The sequence below is a fragment of the Cnephaeus nilssonii genome (assembly GCF_951640355.1).
Source record: "Cnephaeus nilssonii genome assembly, chromosome: 2".
NCBI lineage: Eukaryota > Metazoa > Chordata > Mammalia > Chiroptera > Vespertilionidae > Cnephaeus > Cnephaeus nilssonii.
Window position 1 is genome coordinate 110,235,479 of NC_137073.1, and position 17,897 is coordinate 110,253,375.

Consider the following 17,897-nt stretch of genomic DNA (forward strand, 5'->3'; position numbering starts at 1 on the left):
CCAAAGCATTCAGAATGAAACTCAAATTGTACTCTTTTTACAAAAAGGAGAGTAATTTTAAAAAGTGCATAAGCAAACCTAAGAACTTTTCTCAGGTGATTACAAAGGCCCTGAGAAAGGACCAAGATGCTGTTGCACGTTGGTGGGAGAGGAGAATAATGTAGGGCCCCGAAAAGACCAACAACACTTGGAGAAAAAAAACTTGGACCAGAAAAATCACAGACACTATATTCTCAATGTTTAAGAGTCTTCACCAACTTCTCATTTGAGAGGGAATTGGAAATGAATGTCAAATGACCACTATATTGAATCTATGCTGAATGTAATTGTTTAGCATAAGTTTACCAAAAAGATAAAAACACATACAGAGTTTTACTTTTGTTGTCTTCTAAATGTCTTGAGTTGAAGCATTCTTCTGGATATTTCATAGATTAAATAACTAACCAGCTTCCTATGCTTGTATAAAGAAAAAAACCTGACAAGCACTAATACTTCAAAATATTGCTTTAGTGGGTATATTTCTTCCTGGGTATTTTGTGCATTCTTTCCAAGGTAGAAAGGAAATTAAGAGCTGTAGAAAGTATGGTTGTAGCCAGGAAGTATCCTGTTGTGTATTCCAAGATACAGTTGGAGTAAAAATCCCAAGAGATGGACTGACTCCGATTAGCATTAAAGCCAGTAGAAAAGCAGATTGTGTTTCTAAGGTAAGATTTCGGGAGGAAAATAATTCCAAGGCAGTTGTCCTGGGTCTGAAAAGTGGCCCCATGGACCTAATAATAGACTGGTCACTGGGGATTAAAGCCAACCAAATAAACATTGAAGGATTTTGAGGCAAATTTGGGTAAGTAAATCATTTTGATACTTTTCCAGTGTTGAAATAAATGGAGTATTCATAGATTCTTAGAGATCACCATAGGTAGATTCTAACCAACAAATTTGGGTCTCTTCTTAAATATCCCACTGACAAAAGTTGGGAGCAGACCAATAATTCATTTACTCAGCAAATATTAGGTAGGAAACTAATTACCTACTTAGCTCAGCTTGAGTCAAGTGCCTATCCCTAAACCAGTCAATTGTAATAAGGAAAGAGAGGATCACTGTGTATGAACTTGGCTTTGATCATAACAATGAATGGGGAGGGGGTCATTTTCTATATGTTGCTAAGAAGGCAACTCCATAAGTGTTCAATATAGTACATGTAATAATTTTTTTCAATGTCCAGATGGTTAAATTTTTTTATCATTGCTCTATTGTCTATGTAACTCTAGTTCCTGAGACTATGCAAATAATTTATTAAATACTATATATATATTTTTACATCATTAAAGACTATACCCAGTTCTTGATTCTATGCAGAATTCAGAATTGCACACAAGGAATGTGCAAATCACCAAATCAAGGGTAGATTCACCTTAAAAGATATGAAGTCTGTTGCCAATGCAGAATAGAAGTGTGACTTAGGTTCCTTACCAGGTCAATGTTAGTGCTGGGGATCTAAGTTGAGAGGCATATACAACAAACTTCCTACTCTATTTCAATGATTGGGCCAAATATGAAAGTAAGGAAGGAGGATGCTGTAGATTTGATTGTGGGGTTGGATGGAGAACAGGGTGATATTGAGAGACACCAAAGAGAAACAGACAGCAGTGATAAAGATGGTAATGGTAAAATACATTTAAAAATAGGCTCTATAGATTTTATCTGCCTTCACTCACTTAATGAAAACATGGGTTTATCTGCTATGTTCATTAATTCCTGCCACATAGTAGGCACTTACTAAATATTTGTTGAATTAACAAATGAATGAATGCAAGGGTAGACAGAGTGTGCCAAATGTAATAGAACAACATGTTACATATTATGGATGGTTTCCTCTGAAAAATTTCCTCATGAATATCAATTGAAAATATTTCTCATCCAGAGTGAAATGCTGAAGAAGAATGAAATCTGTGCTTCCAGCACCTTCATGTCACTGGGGTCGCTGTGGAAACCTGAGCATGTCAACAGCATGGCTTCACCTCTTGTGGGAAGTTGCAGTAAGAAGAAGTCATTTCCAAAAGTACTTACTGATCGGAATTCATTTAAAATCAGAGGGTGAGGGGGCTTCCTTTGGAGAGAACAGGAGGATTCGTTGGGGTACTTGTTTCTAAAACTAAATCTTCTGTTTACCACCCTTGAAGAATCTATTTGTTTTTTACTGTTCCTTTTCCCTGACTTCCCCACGCACTTTAGTGGATAGTTCCACACTTGAGACATTTTAATCATTTACAGAAGGATCTAACACTGGGAGACTAGCTTAGCTGCTCATGAGATTTTCATTAGCATCTTAGTTTTATGGTTTTTTATGTGTCACATCCTGGGAGTTCTATATTTTGCTAGTTCATTTATCACCCATCATTCATTGCCAGAATTTGAATTAGCAAATGTATTTTTTGTTGTTTAATCCTGTCTTTTTTCCCCCTTGTCTTTCTCTGTGCTTAAGTTTGAATAGCAAATGTATCATAGTGCTTTATTCTTTTGGTTCTAATCCATTGACAACATGGCTATAAATTTCCATGTTCATGAAATTCTTGTTCATGCTTGTTTTGGTAATGGTCAATTTTCCATCATTTCATTACATGCCACAGTGTGTTGTGGAAAGGGTGAGGTTTAGAAACCTTGATATTCACCCAGGTTCTACAATTTATCAGTTTAAACTAATCACTCAAACCCTCTGTGCTTTACCGGTAGTTTCATTACCCACCCAATGAGGATAATAATACTATTCTTTTAAGATTATTGTCAAACCAACTGAAACAATAGGCTTGTAATGTCTTCTGGAATGCACAAAGCACTTTATCAATCTAAAGCATATTGCCAGTCGTCCCTTAAGTGAGGTTGCTTGGTCACTGATTTAAGTGTGAGTTTGGGCAAGAAACTTAGTCCTTCTGTGCCTTCGTTTCTTCAACTGAGAAATGAGATAATAAAATTATTCATCTCACAATGTTTTTGTAGGAGTTAAGTGAGATAATACATGTAATGTGCTATCTGGTACAGAATGACCATTCAATCAATATTAGATAGTATTTTTTGACAGGGTAATTAATCTTAGTTTTCCCATAATCTAACAGAGAACCTGGTGGCTCTGAGAGGATTAGTAAAGGATTATTGGGTAGATATGAACTCAGATTAGACCATTATTTTAACAGTGGGGAACTGTATAATAGATGCAATGTTTTGGACCGTGGTACCTGTAACTCTAGGTAACTGAGTTAATTTCTCTGAGGGATCATTTCTTTGCTTAACAATAACACAAAAGGGTTAGCCTACCTTAAAGTTCTAAAAAAAGGTCTGAGAAGAAAGAATTACGTGGGGGGGGGGGGAACTATTCAGAGGCAAAATCCAAGTAAGAATGTAATGGAGAAGATTTGAGTTCAGCAGACAGGAACAACAGAGATGATTAGCTTTTGAGTCACAATAATTGGCATCGCCCAGTGACCTAAACAGGCAACGTAGTTTGAAAGGCTTCTGGGTCATGGGAACCCTGAAGGATAGAAAAATTAGTTCTAAGTGTCAATTTCCTGGACTGTTGAGTGGATGAAATGACAATTAATTTTAAAGTGCTTTGAAAAAGATATAAGTGCTTTAAAAATGTGAGGCCATGTTAATAATGAGCAGATCTGCTCCTTCAATAATAGGTACTTAAAATGGAAAATGGTTGTGCTCATTCCATCAGCATCCTGTTGGTTTTGGTTGATTTAAGGTATGGCATGCATAGTCAGTCCTTCCCCGTTTACGGTAAACTTAGTACCCAAAATAACTTATGTTGCTTAAATAAACATTCTTTGCTTCTTCTTTTAAACAGAATATTTAACCTTTGCTGTGGTTATAAATTTTTTAGAAAAACAACACATTTTTCAATGCAATCTAGTGTATGATTGCTCCTTACTCTCATGTCATTCCAAACGTTAAGGAAAAGTTGTTTTTTTATTTGTGTGTGTGTGTTGTTGTTTTTTTTACTTGATATAAATCTCCATAATGATACAAAGAGGAGTTGGAGAGGGCAATGAGACACATGCCATGGGGCCACTGAAGAGAACAAGGCACTTCACCAGATGAAAAGAATTTGATCGATATTTTGACAGTTGTGCATTTACAAATTATTCTATGACTCCGACTCACTTTCAGGTCTTTTAAAATAATTCAAAACATTGTCAGCAGTGGTATTCAGTGAAGGTTTGGTTGTGACCAAAGAAGATCTAATGGTGCTGCTTTTACAAGGGGGCATTTTTCAGTTCCTAAGACAGCATTTTCCCAGAGGCCCTACACACGGACATTAGCAGTCAATCATGATTTTTCCAGATGTCTAGAATTGGCTCTTGAATATCGTCCCGGTATCGGAGGCCATGACAGGAGATTTCCTCAAGCTATGAGAATAGAAATCTAAAAAATCTTATGATAGCCTGACCAGAGTGGCTCACTTAGTTGAGCATCATCCTGTGCACCAAAAGGTTGCCAGTTGATTCCTGGTCAGAGCACAGACCTAGGTTGTGGGTTTGATCCCCAGTTGGGGAGTGTAGGGAAGGCAAATTGATTGATATTTCTCTTTCACATCGATTTTCTTCTTCTTCTTCTTCTTCTTCTTCTTCTTCTTCTTCTTCTTCTTCTTCTCTCTCTCTCTCTCTCTCTCTCTCTCTCTCTCTCTCTCTCTCTCTCTCACCTTCCTCTCTCTAAGCATGTCCTCAAATGAGGATTTTAAAAAAAAATCTTATTTTGTCAAACTGTCCATTATAGTATTCCTTGACTTTTTTTTTAAGCCTATATTAGCCTTTGGCTTACCCTCTCATGTCCCACATTGTGTCCTGTTTCGGTCTAATACACATGGGATCAGACTTTGCTTTCCCTCTAAATTAAGGTTCTCTAGATATGAAAGGAACCAAGAAAGAATGAAAGTTTCCCAGAAGTTCTAAGTCATGCGGAGGAGGGGGGATAGAAGGATCATATGATTTGGGTCCTGTTCTCAAGGAGTTAACAATCCAAATGAGGGAGGAGATTAGTGCAGAACACTGAGTGTCAAATGGTGTTTGCAGAAGGCAGCCCCCTCCTCCCCGGGATGGCCCCAGTGATGGCCTTCCTGGTCTCACACCCTGAGTTGTCCCCTCCACATCATACCAGAGTCAGTCTGTGTCTCCAAGAGGCTATGACAGGGGTAATGGTACGTTTCTTCGGAAATTAACTTGTCAGAGATCATGTGGCTCGCGTCTTCATTGCTCACTCTCTCGTCCTAGGAGAGAAGGCAGATGCCATGTGGCCAGCCCCTCCACAGACAGGCCCACAGGGACCTGCGACCTCCATCAAGAGCCACATGAGTGAACTGACAACAGGATCCCGCACCAGCCATGCCCGCAGAAGGCTGCAGCCAGCAGCTTGACTGCAACCTCCTGAGAGCCTCGGAGCCAGAGCCACCCCCCCTCAGGAACCCGGAGGTAACTAATGCTCATGGTTTCAAGCCTCTAAGTTTGGAGGCAATTTCTTATGCAGCCACATACATCTACTGCAGATGAAAACTGCTCTCCAAATAAGAAAAGGTAGAAGTCAGCGAGGCGTCAGCTCCTGTGGACAGGCAGCTTGGAGAAAACGTGGCCACAGTGAAGGCCCTTCAGAGGGAATAGATCTTTTGCCTGCCTCTCACCCCAGCCGTGTAGTTCCTCTGTCCGGGAAAGGCCCTGTGGCTAGTTTCCTGGGTATCTCTCCAGCATAGTCTGAGCATTTCTGATGTTGATTTTGAGCATCCTTTAACGACACAAATACAAACCATTTCTCCTTATGGAGGAGGAAGGCATGGCAACTTGTGAAACTTCGCACCATGTTTTAATCCCATCTGCAAAGTGGGTTTGCTTTACAGCCTCAGCATTGAACACCTGTTGCCTGAACTTTCTTCCTTTGGGTTCTGCTTTTCTATTTTGCTCAGATGCCTAAGACAGACCATCGAAAGCTGCGTTTGAACTCGGAACTATTACAAAATCTCCTGAGCAACAAACTTTTCTCAGTTATCGCTTCCATTCATGCCACAGAGTAGTTTTCATTAGTCAATCTTCCCTCCCTTTCTGGAAACATTTTCATTAATAACTCATTGTTTGTTTTAATAGTGCTCATCTGAGTGTCCTGATTATTGAATTAACAGCCGTTTAAAACTGTGAAGCTTCCTTTTCTATGTGAAACTCACACATTAATTACTAGAGTTTTATTCTTGTTGATGAGCCTCCCAGGCTCCTGAGACTTTCCACACACAGTGTGCCCATGAAGTTGAACTTCTCTTCCTGGGAACTGATTTGTATGATATGTCCGTTTTTGGAACCATGTTGCCCACAGTCTGCTTTTGTTAAGCTTAGCTTTTTAAAAACATGAAAGACTATCTGAATTAACATTTGAAGATTTAGTAAGAATGTATTTCCATCTCAAGTACACAAAAGAGTTCTTTATTTTCGCTTGCTAACAATTTTTCTTTCAAATATAACGTTTCCACGGTTCTTGATCACCATTTCCACGGTTGTGCTTTAGGCCTTCGGCGTAACCAAGTTTACTATTTATCATGTGCTTCACTTCATTTTAGTGCTGGCTACCACTTAGTTATTTTTAATCCCAGACCACAAAACAAAACATATTCACATACTTTAAAACACACACACACACACACACACACACACACACACACACACACACACAATGATTAACATATTCTAAAAGTCCTAAAAACCATAGCAGTCATGTGGTTTTGTTTGGTTAACAAACTTGTTTAATTTTTATTTTTTAAAACGTTAGTTTTTTGCCTCTAGCTATGTGTTTCGGGACTTTTCCCTTGTTCTAATTTTTAGCATGGCTTTGTGCAATATGCAATCAGGGTTACAAATTCACATCAATTTCCTCCTCTTGCCCTCGTTCTCTTTGTGATGGTATGACAGTACACATCCGCTCCTGGGTACTCTTCGTTTCCTCCATCCAAAATTAACTAACTTTATTTTTTGTTTCTGGCCCCTGCCTCATAAGGCCCATCATTAACAGTCTATCTCCTATGTATGATTTTCCAGGTTTTCCGATTTTATTTGATGTCTTACCATTTATCATTGCTCAGTTTGGGCCCACCTATCTACTAACACACAATGCAAGCCTACCTTCCTCTATGAAAATTTCCTGGATGGAACACACTTTGGGGCTTGAAAAATTAGTATCATAAAAACAAGAACAAAAACAAAAAGAAAAAACAGTCAACAGAAGAAAAGACTAAAGGCTAATCTTCCACTATGGAACGACTACATCAGTACAAGCCCACAGAACCTGACCCTGGGTCTGGGTTCTCGGAGGTTCTCACAAAGATGGCAGCTCATTGAGAGAAAGTCTACAGACTCATTGTCTTCCGAGTTAGATGTGCTTGAGAAAACACCGCCCGGGATGCTTGTGAGAGTTGCAGATTTCTAGGACCTACTCCTAGAGATACTGAGTCAGTGAGTCTGCGGTGGGGTCCGAGACCCTGCCTGCTCCAGGATTTCTAGGCAATCAGGTGTAGTCGTGTGCTGTGACAAGATTGCAATGAGAGACACAGAAAGCTATTACAGGAGCAATATGTGTGTGTTCATAGCATAGACACATGGAGGAAGATGAATTAAATGTCTATCATGTGTGGAAATAGTGATCCCTCTTTCAGATTTCCTAGCCGGTTCTTTAGAAAAAGTGTCATTAAAGGAACTATTTCAGTAATTCAAGAAATAATATATTTATGGAAAATTGTCTTGTGAAGAGTGTAAGGAAACTATTTGAAGTTGCTTTGAAACATGAAAAGACAAAAATCTAAGTAAGAGTGGGCACTGTTGACAGGATGGGCAATTTGAAATAGCTCAAATGATAGCTAATTTAAACCTGACAAGGTGCATTAATTCTAATGATTCTGTCTGCTTTATTAGAAGTCCATAGACATACAGCCAGCTCCCATTTAATCTAGAAAAAAATTATTTGAATTAGGTGTTTGCCTATATAGCAGCTTGTTATTCCTGGCTGCACAATAGAACTATCTGCAAGCTTTAATAAATAGTCATATCTGAGCCACACCCCCTACATATTGGGTTTGAGTTATTCCAAAGCCTGGTCTGTGCATCTGGTTTGCTAAAACCTTTTCAGATGATTTCGATGTGCAGCCGAGGTTAATCGCCACTGCCGTAGCTAACCTGGCAAGTCCTGCCGCAGCATCAGAGTACACTGATGGATAGATGGACACTACAGTAATTCACACACCGTGAACAGTGCTTTGCAGTTCATCATTAGCTGAAAGCTCCATACTCTGTACTTTCTTCCAAAGTCAAATGTCTTTAGGGAAGGCAGTTAGACACAAGTTGTGTTTCAGTGACAGAATGTAAACATTAGTCTCACCCAGCTGGTGTGGCTCAGCATCAGCCCAGGAACCAAGAAGTCAATGGTTCTGTTTCCGGTCAGGGCACATGCCCAGGTTGCAGGTTTGATCCCCAGTGGGGGCCGTGCAGGAGGCAGCTGATGGATGATTCTCTGTCATCATTGATGTCTCTCTCTCCCTCTCTCTCTCTCTCTCTCCCTTCCTCTCTGATATCAATAAAAATATATTATAAAAAAGATTAGTCTCTTTAGTTTTATTTACACATTATTTATTTGGAAGATTAGTCCATGCTGGGAGTGAGATGAGCCTAAAATCCGATACCAATATCCTCATTGTCACATTACTTTAGACCTTAGATCTGTGTAGAAGGTGGAAATCATGGCCACAAAGACGGGTCTGAATTTCCAGAATCTGAATAGCATGAACATGAACAGGGCAAAGGGAGTATTAGGGTGCCGATGGAATTAAGTTTGATAATCAGCTGATTTTAAGATAGGAAAATTATCTTGGATTATCCATTTGGAACCAATATAATCACAAGAGTTTCTTAAAAGTGAAAGAGGGAGGCAAATGAAGAGAGTCAGAGATATGTGACAGCGGGTGCAGTGTCAAAGGGATGTGCCACAAGGAGAACTTGACCTGCTGGTGCTGGCTTTGAAGAAGAGGGAAGAGGGCCATGAGCCAATGAATGGGGCAGCCTTTACACGCTGGAAAAGTCATGGAAAGGGATTCTCCCCTAGAGCCTTCAGAAAGGAACACAGCTCTCCAGTTCTGCCAATACCTTGATTTTAGCCAAGTGAGATCCATTTTGAAACTTGTGCCAAACTCTAAGATAAGAAATGTGTGTTGCTTTAAGCCACCTAAGTATGTGGTCATTTGTTATAGCAGCAGTGAGACACTAACACAACTTGCCTATTGCACAAGAAGAGAAATCCATGGGAACATGAAAACAGTCTTAGGATGAGCTCTTCGGTGGTCCTGGGGCTCATCTTGCTCATGTCATGTATGATGTCCTGAAGAACCGTAATTCCTACATCCGGGTGTTGGATGACACCTACCTTCCTTAGTGGACACACAGCCTCTCTCTCAGTTGACAAATCCTCAGATAGATGTAGTGCACCCCGTGGGCACAAGGCACCAGGAAGAGGTGCCATCAGAGGGCACCGCGCTGGGAACAGGGAAGCTCTCCCCTGTACTCTTCATCAGTGTTGCCCAGAGCTCTAAATAAGCAAAGCTATCATCTTGAGGACTTATCATCATACTCTGAGACTTCTTCTCTTGTCTTGACTATCTCTTGTGTAATCAGCCCTGTGTACATACCCTGTTCGGCAACCATTGCCTGATCTTTCAAAGAGAGACTATTAGTTCTGTTTCCTCAAACCCCTCCTCAGAAGTCCCTGTTCTGTGGATACAACTCCCCTCCTCACCACAGCGATGAAAATATACAGCATTAGATCAATACAAACAAGGCAGTCATCCTGATTCTTGACTGAAAGTTATCAGTGAAAAGAAAATACTAAAAGTTGTATTTGTGCGGCGCATAAGCTGGACTGCCTGGTAAAAATTTTCAGTTTCCTGATAGTTGGTCTCAGTTTTCATTTCCATTTTTCACTGGTGTATTTATTCAATGATTGTTTGAAAAATTATGCCATGTTGTTATGCTGGGCATTAGGGATACAATGACAAACAACTCAGGCATGTCCAGTCTTTCCTGGAACTTAAAATCCTGTGGGTGTGACAGGAGAGAAAACAGAAAATTCCAATACTGCAGTATTAATTTGTTTATTTACCCACCAATTATTTGTGGGGTTCTTATACTGAGCTAGTGCTGAGAAAGAAAAAGTAAGACCCAAGGCTGTGTTTTATGTACCCAAATGAGGATGGCAGGGAGCCCCTCCCTCACCATTTTAATTTTAATAGAATAGACTAAATATATATATAGATAGATATTTTTTAGAGCTGAATGCTATTATTCTCTGAGGATGGCTGTACAGTAATTTGTACATCTGTGGGGCTAGCCCTTTTTTCCTAAAACCTCAGCATGGCCCACTCAGTACCTTAGTTTTTTATTCTTAGGTTCTTCTAGACCAGTGGTTGGCAAACTCATTAGTCAACAGAGCCAAATATCAATAGTACGACGATTGAAATTTCTTTTGAGAGCTGAAAACCGACTTCTGCGCATGGGCCATGAAGTTTCAATCGCACTGTACGTGCGTGCCCACACGTGGTATTTTGTGGAAGAGCCACACTCAAGGGGCCAAAGAGCCGCATGTGGTTCGCGAGCCGCAGTTTGCCGACCACTGTTCTAGACCATGAATTAAAGCCTTCATTTGGAGGCATTTTTCCCCCCCAAAACTTGGAATTGTTCCCCAAATAAATAAATCAAAATCCAAGCCTACCTTGCAGCTAAGAGACTTTAGAAGAGGGTTCTGTTGGCTGCCCACATTCAAATCATCTGGAACACTTGTAATTCCTACTGAGTGACATTCTCAGTGCATGACGCCCTGGAATCTGCATTTTTAGCATGGACCCCAGGACAAACATATGGTAACTGCTGCCTTAGAGGATCCCCAGACTGTCTCACACTGTCATTGTTCTTTTATCAGTCCTGAACAGCCAGTTCTTTCAAACTTGATCTAAAAGTCAAAGGGTTTCCACAGGGATTCTGAATAAGGCTACCTTCTTAAACTAGTAAACCCCATCTATGAAATGTGAAATGACATCTGAGAAGTAAATGACGAGCTTGCTCATCAATATTTGATCTGAGAAGAGGGATACACTCAAGTGCCATCATCCAAGGCAACTTGGATGCAATTCAGGTTGGCAATACAAACTATTAGTAATCCAAACATTGAAACCTAACCCGTTACATGTAGCACGTCTTAGAAAAGCTTGTCAATAGGTTACTCATTCCTTTGAACTCTCTCTCTGTCTCTCGACTTACTGTTTTTGAAATTAAAAAAGCATCAAAAACACTGACAGTGTTATCCAGCACAATATTTTCTTTTTTGATTTAGAGATAAGTCAACAGACTTTACCATGAACTGGAGGAAGAATTCTCAAGACTATCTCAAGACTCTGGGCTTGGGGTCCATAATCACTCAGTTCTGATTAATTGGGAGTCCTGGGAGATGTCAGTACAGAGAGAGAGAGAGAGAGAGAGAGAGAGAGAGAGAGAGAGAGAGTGTGTGTGTGTGTGTTTACTGACCAGAAACCTGTGTGTCCCAGTGCCCTTAGCATTTATTTTTCTCATTGTAAATTTACATGTAGACTTTTCTATAATTATTTTTCTATTGAGTCTGAAAAAGTATTGGTTGAGCTCCCTGGCCTCAACAGCCCTCTAATTATGGTGTCAAAATAGTTTCTTGACTATCAGCCTACAAGCCAGGACGCTGTGAGACTCAGCTTAACTGAGCAGCTGGGTCCCTTCAATAACATTTCCAGGTTGTTTCTCAACAAGTGTAAAATGTATTATAGACTTTTTAGAGATGTTAGGAGTCAATGTTTTATTTTACAAAGAAGGAAACAGACTAAAAAAAGTGAAGTGACAGGCCAAGGCATGAGGCAAGGGCATGGATGAGTAGCCACATACAACCTTTGAATCTAAAGGCAACACTGCTCAACATTGCTTTCACAGATTACAGCATCTCTCACAAACAACACTTGCCATAATGACTTCGTTTTCATCTGCTCATATGCCCTCTGGGCTTTTAATGATAATATCCCTTTGTTAGGAGGCAAATCTTTCATGGAGCCTCATTGCTTGCAAAACCAGTATGTGTTGCTACATGATGATCCACTTCTTAAGCTTGACATGGATTTCTTTCTCCTCTTTAGTCATCCAGCAGTGCTCCTGCCTAAGCATACTAAAAATCAGATAGAAGAAGATAAACAAAACTCCCTTGCTTGAAAATTTGATCCTCCTCAATTTGAAAATAACTCTCAAGCTTTGACAAACAGTTCATGTTATATTAAAAAAAAAAAGGCGTCATTCATTATACTTGGCTTTATACTTAAGAAACCCACCAATAAGAATTAAAAGGGAAGGTCAGGATGGCCCACGGATGTGGCCTACTTCCCGAAGCATGTTTAGACAAGTCTCTGGCACACATAAATGCCTACCAATGTCATAGCTATATAAAATTCACTTTTATGTTTTGCCTCAAGTTTGTTATGCTGTATTTGCTTAGTGCTTACAGGGCTAAAGAATAACAGAAACCAGACCAGAAATCACTGCATTTTCTCTGGGCTCTAAATGTCATGTGTCAGAACAGTCACTGGACTCTCACCAGACTGTTGATTGGATTCAGATTATGCCCTCCCCCGTCATTTGATTTCAACTACCCTGAAGGTATGAGCTCAGCAGTGCTCCGAGACAGCTGGCACACTGTGTCAACAGCCCATGCGTAGAACTCAGGAATGCCTCACCAGCAGCCTGAGGAAATCTCTAGTACAAAACAGCTTACAGGTTGGAGGTAAACCATGCTTTAGGTCACTTTGGGGAAAGCATTTGCATTATTAATTACAGTTTGTGTGAACTAGACAGAGAAAACATGTCCCAATGGATTATCCAAAACACTTTTAAACCGAGGGTGTCTTGAAACAGTATGTTGGGCTACACAAGTGTTAGAGATTTTAAAATGTAGGCTATTCTTACTCCTTCCTCTCACCTCTGCCTTCCCGTTAGTTTACTTTCATGTAAATATAAAACTATTCTAAAATTTAAAGATCATTAAAATTAGTATTTTTTTAAATCAAAGACTAGAGAAATAAGGTACTTGTCAATAGGTGAGGAAAAGAAAGAAAGGAAGGACATACTCAGGCAACGCAGTTGAGTCTGTTGTGACGTTATGGAAACCTGGAGAATGTTTCTTAGGGACATTCCTGTCCAGGGACGTGTGCTGCACACAGAAGGTCCTCCTGGAGACATTTCAACAGTGAGCAACGGTGCACGTTTGCATGTCAGAAGGTAATGAGGAAGAGCTGGATGCCAGAAATACAATCTCTGCCTCCGCATTCTATGAGTTGTGTTTACTAATATTAAGATTACGGGCCATTCTAGGGCTCTTAGCCTGATTCTGGGAGAAAGCTTCTCAGGGGTTCTTTCATAATCACTGAGCAGCTGTTGAACATCTCCTATGTGTCAGGAATAGAAGATACAGAGAGGAACAGAATGAGGTCTATGGTCCTTGGTGTGAAGAACTTCATTGAAGAGTGGGGTTGGGCCCACAGGGCAACATGAGAATTGCTAAAATAGAAGTAAAATTGCTAAGGGGCCATAAAAAAAGAAGCTTTTAGATTAGACTTAGAGTCAGTGAAGACTTGAGATGAGTGTAGAAAGATGACTGAAAAATAGGCTAGGGGAAGAGCTGGCCTTGAGGCAAGAATAGAAGGGGTAGCTGAGCAAAGCCATGGAGACATGAAACAGTGCACCCCACTTGAGAAGGGCAATGAGACCTCCACAGCTTCTGTGGAGTAGTGGCAAGAAAGACAGCCAAAGAGCTAAAGAGTGAGCAGAGTAATGGCTTGAGGAGTGACCTAAGGACATGAACTCTTTTAGAACATTACATTCAGGCTCCTCACAGCCTCTTATATCCCACTTCTGGTACCCACTGGGGCTCTGTAATAACCCATGGAATAATCAATCCTACAAGACAAATGGAGAAGTAACATAAAGTTGACCAGTGTTATAAGATGACAGACTGCAGACTGATGTTCCACTGTCATTTTTATTATACTGCATATCTCAATTCTAGCGTAAGGAATATATTTTAAAGGAAATAAAAACTCTTGTGATGAATGTACAAAATCTATGCCTCGTGAAGATGATAAGTGTGTGTGTGTGGAGAGGGAGGGGGAGAATTCCTATACCAGACAAATTGTATCATAGAGCATCTTTAGAAATACCTCCTTGACATTCTTGGGATAAAGATCTTGCTATTCATCTGATCATAGGTTTATTTTTTCCGTGGACTATGCATATTCTTTGCATGCCATCAGGGCTCAGAACAGTGTACTTTAACCCCAGCATGCCTTTAGCAAGACTATAAATGTTATAAGAATTGGGACTGTTTCTCTTGAACAAGAGAAGACTGAGGGGCAATGTTTGAAGAAGGGCTTATTTCCCGGGGATTATCATCCGTTGTCAGGGGGAATAGGAGGTTCCTAAGGGCTGAGCAGGAGCTTTGTCCATCTCATTCACCCCCGTATCCTCAGTGCCTAGATGGCCTCCCAAGTAGGGACTCAGGAAGAATGGCTGGGTGGCTGGAAAAATGGACGGATGGAAGAAGGGCGGAAACATTTGGGAGTGCTGCTGCTAACTGCACAGCATTGGCACTCCGGGCAGAAATAGGGGAAGGCAGCTGCTGAATGCCTCCGCGATGCCACAGTGCAGCACAGTTCTGAAATCAGGCCCCGTGGGTCTCCTGGCTCTGTCTTTTCATAGCCTGGCATGGGCATGAATCATCACCTTTTTGTCCTAGGTTTCCTCATCAGTAAATGAGGGATGTTAAGAAATATAAAAATAATGTTTTATGTCACCATTGTGAGCATTGTGATATAAATGTTATCACTTAATATATGTGGTATTTATCACTTAATATATATACACACACATATATAAAATCAGCATACACACATATACACAAAATTAGTTGTAACAGCATCTGGCACATGGAATTCACTAAAATACCAATATCTATTTATGTTATGCTTTTCCTTCTAGGTGCTTAGACTCTTGGATACTAATAACAGGAGAAAAGGTGCGCTAAGACAGGAAAAAATTACACAGTTTTCTGTCCTTTATTAATTTATCTTACTCTGAGTAAGGAGGAATTGAATAGGAACGATGTATTCTTGAAGGAATAAGATAACAAGTCAAAATGAACCTATAAAACTCTGAAAAGTATGACATGTCTACCTAATAAACTAACTTGAACTTTTCAGTTTGGTCAGATGGGTTGATTTGAGGTTGAATTCACATGGACAGAAAATGGAAGCAAGATAAGAGGTGGCAGTTTTTCAACACATACCAGGGCGGGCAATATACTTTCTCATCTAAAAATGAGTCTTTCCCTCCCTTTTCCTCCTTGAAGAGAAAGAGGGAAAGACATGCCGAGGGCCAGAAGGCCCAGGTAGGAGCTGACCTGTGCTTCCCCTCAGGGCTGCATTATTGACGGGCTTACTCATCCTGAAGCAGAAATCGTCCTCACATCACAATGATTCTCGGAATTTCTCACGCTCACTAGGAAGGGGGCACATGATCTGTGGCAGGTGGTGATTGAGTCCACAAGGACATTCAGTGCCTGACTATTACAGGGGACTCTCTCCCCACTCGGGCAGCAATCGCCCAGCTCTCATCACACCCAGCTAACTTCACATCCCGCGGCCTAGGCAGAAAGTAAGAAAACTGTGATTGGGGCTTGCTGACAAATCTCTGATTCTTGGAATTGTTTGGCAGGTGGATTTGCCGAACCACTAATTTCCCCTAAATTAAAAATAAGAGGAAAGAAAAGGAATGGCTGAGAACCCTGATGTTTTCTTCGTTTCAAAGGAAGGCCCTTGCTCCGTGTGGCTGTGCTGTGCCTCTAGGAGTAGACGCTGCCGTGGGCGGTGCTGAGGGACTTCCAAGGCACAGTCGCAGATCCATGTAGGCATTTGCTGTGCACACTGGGGTCGTCTCCCAAATATCCAACCCATTCTCCTCACTGAATGTCTTTGGGAGAATTGGGGAACTGACCTTCATTTTAAAAAGGTGGATTTGGCCCAAGCTGGTTTGGCCCAGTGGATAGAGTGTTGTCCTGTGGACTGAAGGGTCCCAAGTTCAATTCTAGTCAAGAGCACATGCCCGAGTTGTGGGCTCGATCCCCAGGAGTGGGTGAGCAGGAGGCAGCCAATCAATGATTCTCTCTTATCATTGATGTTTCTCTCTCTCCCTCTCCCTTCCTGTCTGAAATCAATAAAAATATATTTAAAAAATAAGTAAATAAAAAGGTGGATTTGTTATAAGGTTCAGTTATAAGATTTTCTCATTCCCTTTACCAGTGACTGGTGTTGGAATGAGCATAGAAGCATTTGCTGGAGGCTGTGGCCTCACCAGACTTAAAATACTCAGCCATCCAATGACTTGGAGGGGAATCAGCTGATGCTGTGAATGGACAGGTGCCAGAGGGAGGCTGAGCCCTCTATGGCCCTGTGGAACTTCTGAAGTAGCCTGGAGTGTATCCTGCCTTATAATCCCCACTTATGAAACCTAATAAATACCTTTGTTATTTCTAACCATTTGAGTTTTCTCACTTACTGATAAAATTCCTTTAAAATACAGAAATCTACTTAGAATATATAACTTGTCTTTGACATTGCTACATTTTTATGTCAACATATAGGATCAGCTTCAAAAGGAACACAGAGTTTCTGAGTGAATGAATGAATGAATGCTGGATGAATCATCAAATTTTATTTATTAACTTCTATAAGTCTTAGTGGAGTGTCCATTTAGGGTCTAGCATTATGATTGCTAGAGAGGGTAAGTGGATAAATAAGACTCTGCCTCAACTTGCTCATGTATGCTAGAAGATACAGATGTAGAAAAAGAATGCCATGTAATAAATGTGATCAAAGAGCTATGCAAATAATTCTGGGCTCCAGAGCATTAATGATGCCAGGGCTGTGTCTTGTAAGATAACTGGGAGCTAAGTCAGGTAGAGAGAAAGCAAAGAAGCATTCCAGGGATTGAAGGCATTATGAACCTTGACATGGCATCCATCCTCAGACTAGAATGTAAATGGTAACCTTTAGAGTTGTCCAACCTCTACTACTGTATGCAGCAACCTTCCATAAAGACAAAGGAAAGCAGAAAACAATGTGAAAATTCACAAAACTATAAACAGCCATTCTTGTAGATGGGTCCTCCCAGGAGATAAGGTTGGAGAGACCTTCAGAAATGTATATTCTTCTTATAGGGTCACGTTCCTTACATAACATGTTAAGGAAAATGAACTTGATCCCATAGCTTACTATTTCTCCTAAAGTATGTGTATCAGCATCGCCCAGGGAACATTGATTTTTCAAATGCAGACTTGCAGATCCAACTCCCAGAGATGATTTCATGAGTGTGGGGTGGGGCCAGGGACCTGCATCTTCAACCTGGTCTCCAATTGATTCTTCTACCTCCTAAAAATGGAAGAAACAGCGGTGACGGCGAAGTGATGTGGAGTCACTGAAGGAGGTCAGCCAGTGGAGTGACACAGTCAAATTGGTTTCAGAAAAAGACTTTTCTGGCTGCTATTTGAGGAGCGGATTGGGAGCTGGCAGAGTGGAGGCACTTAAGAAGATGCGCAGTAATTCAGATGAAACGTGAGGAGACAAGGGCGGCAGGGATGGAGAGGAAGCCAAAGATTTATGTGGCTCCTCCGGCAGGCCAGATGGCCTCAGTGCCAGAGGAGCACTGTGACCCTTGCTTGTTTTCTGGATGGAGGGCCTTATTCAGAAAACTCCCTGCAACTGTCGGAGCATCCCA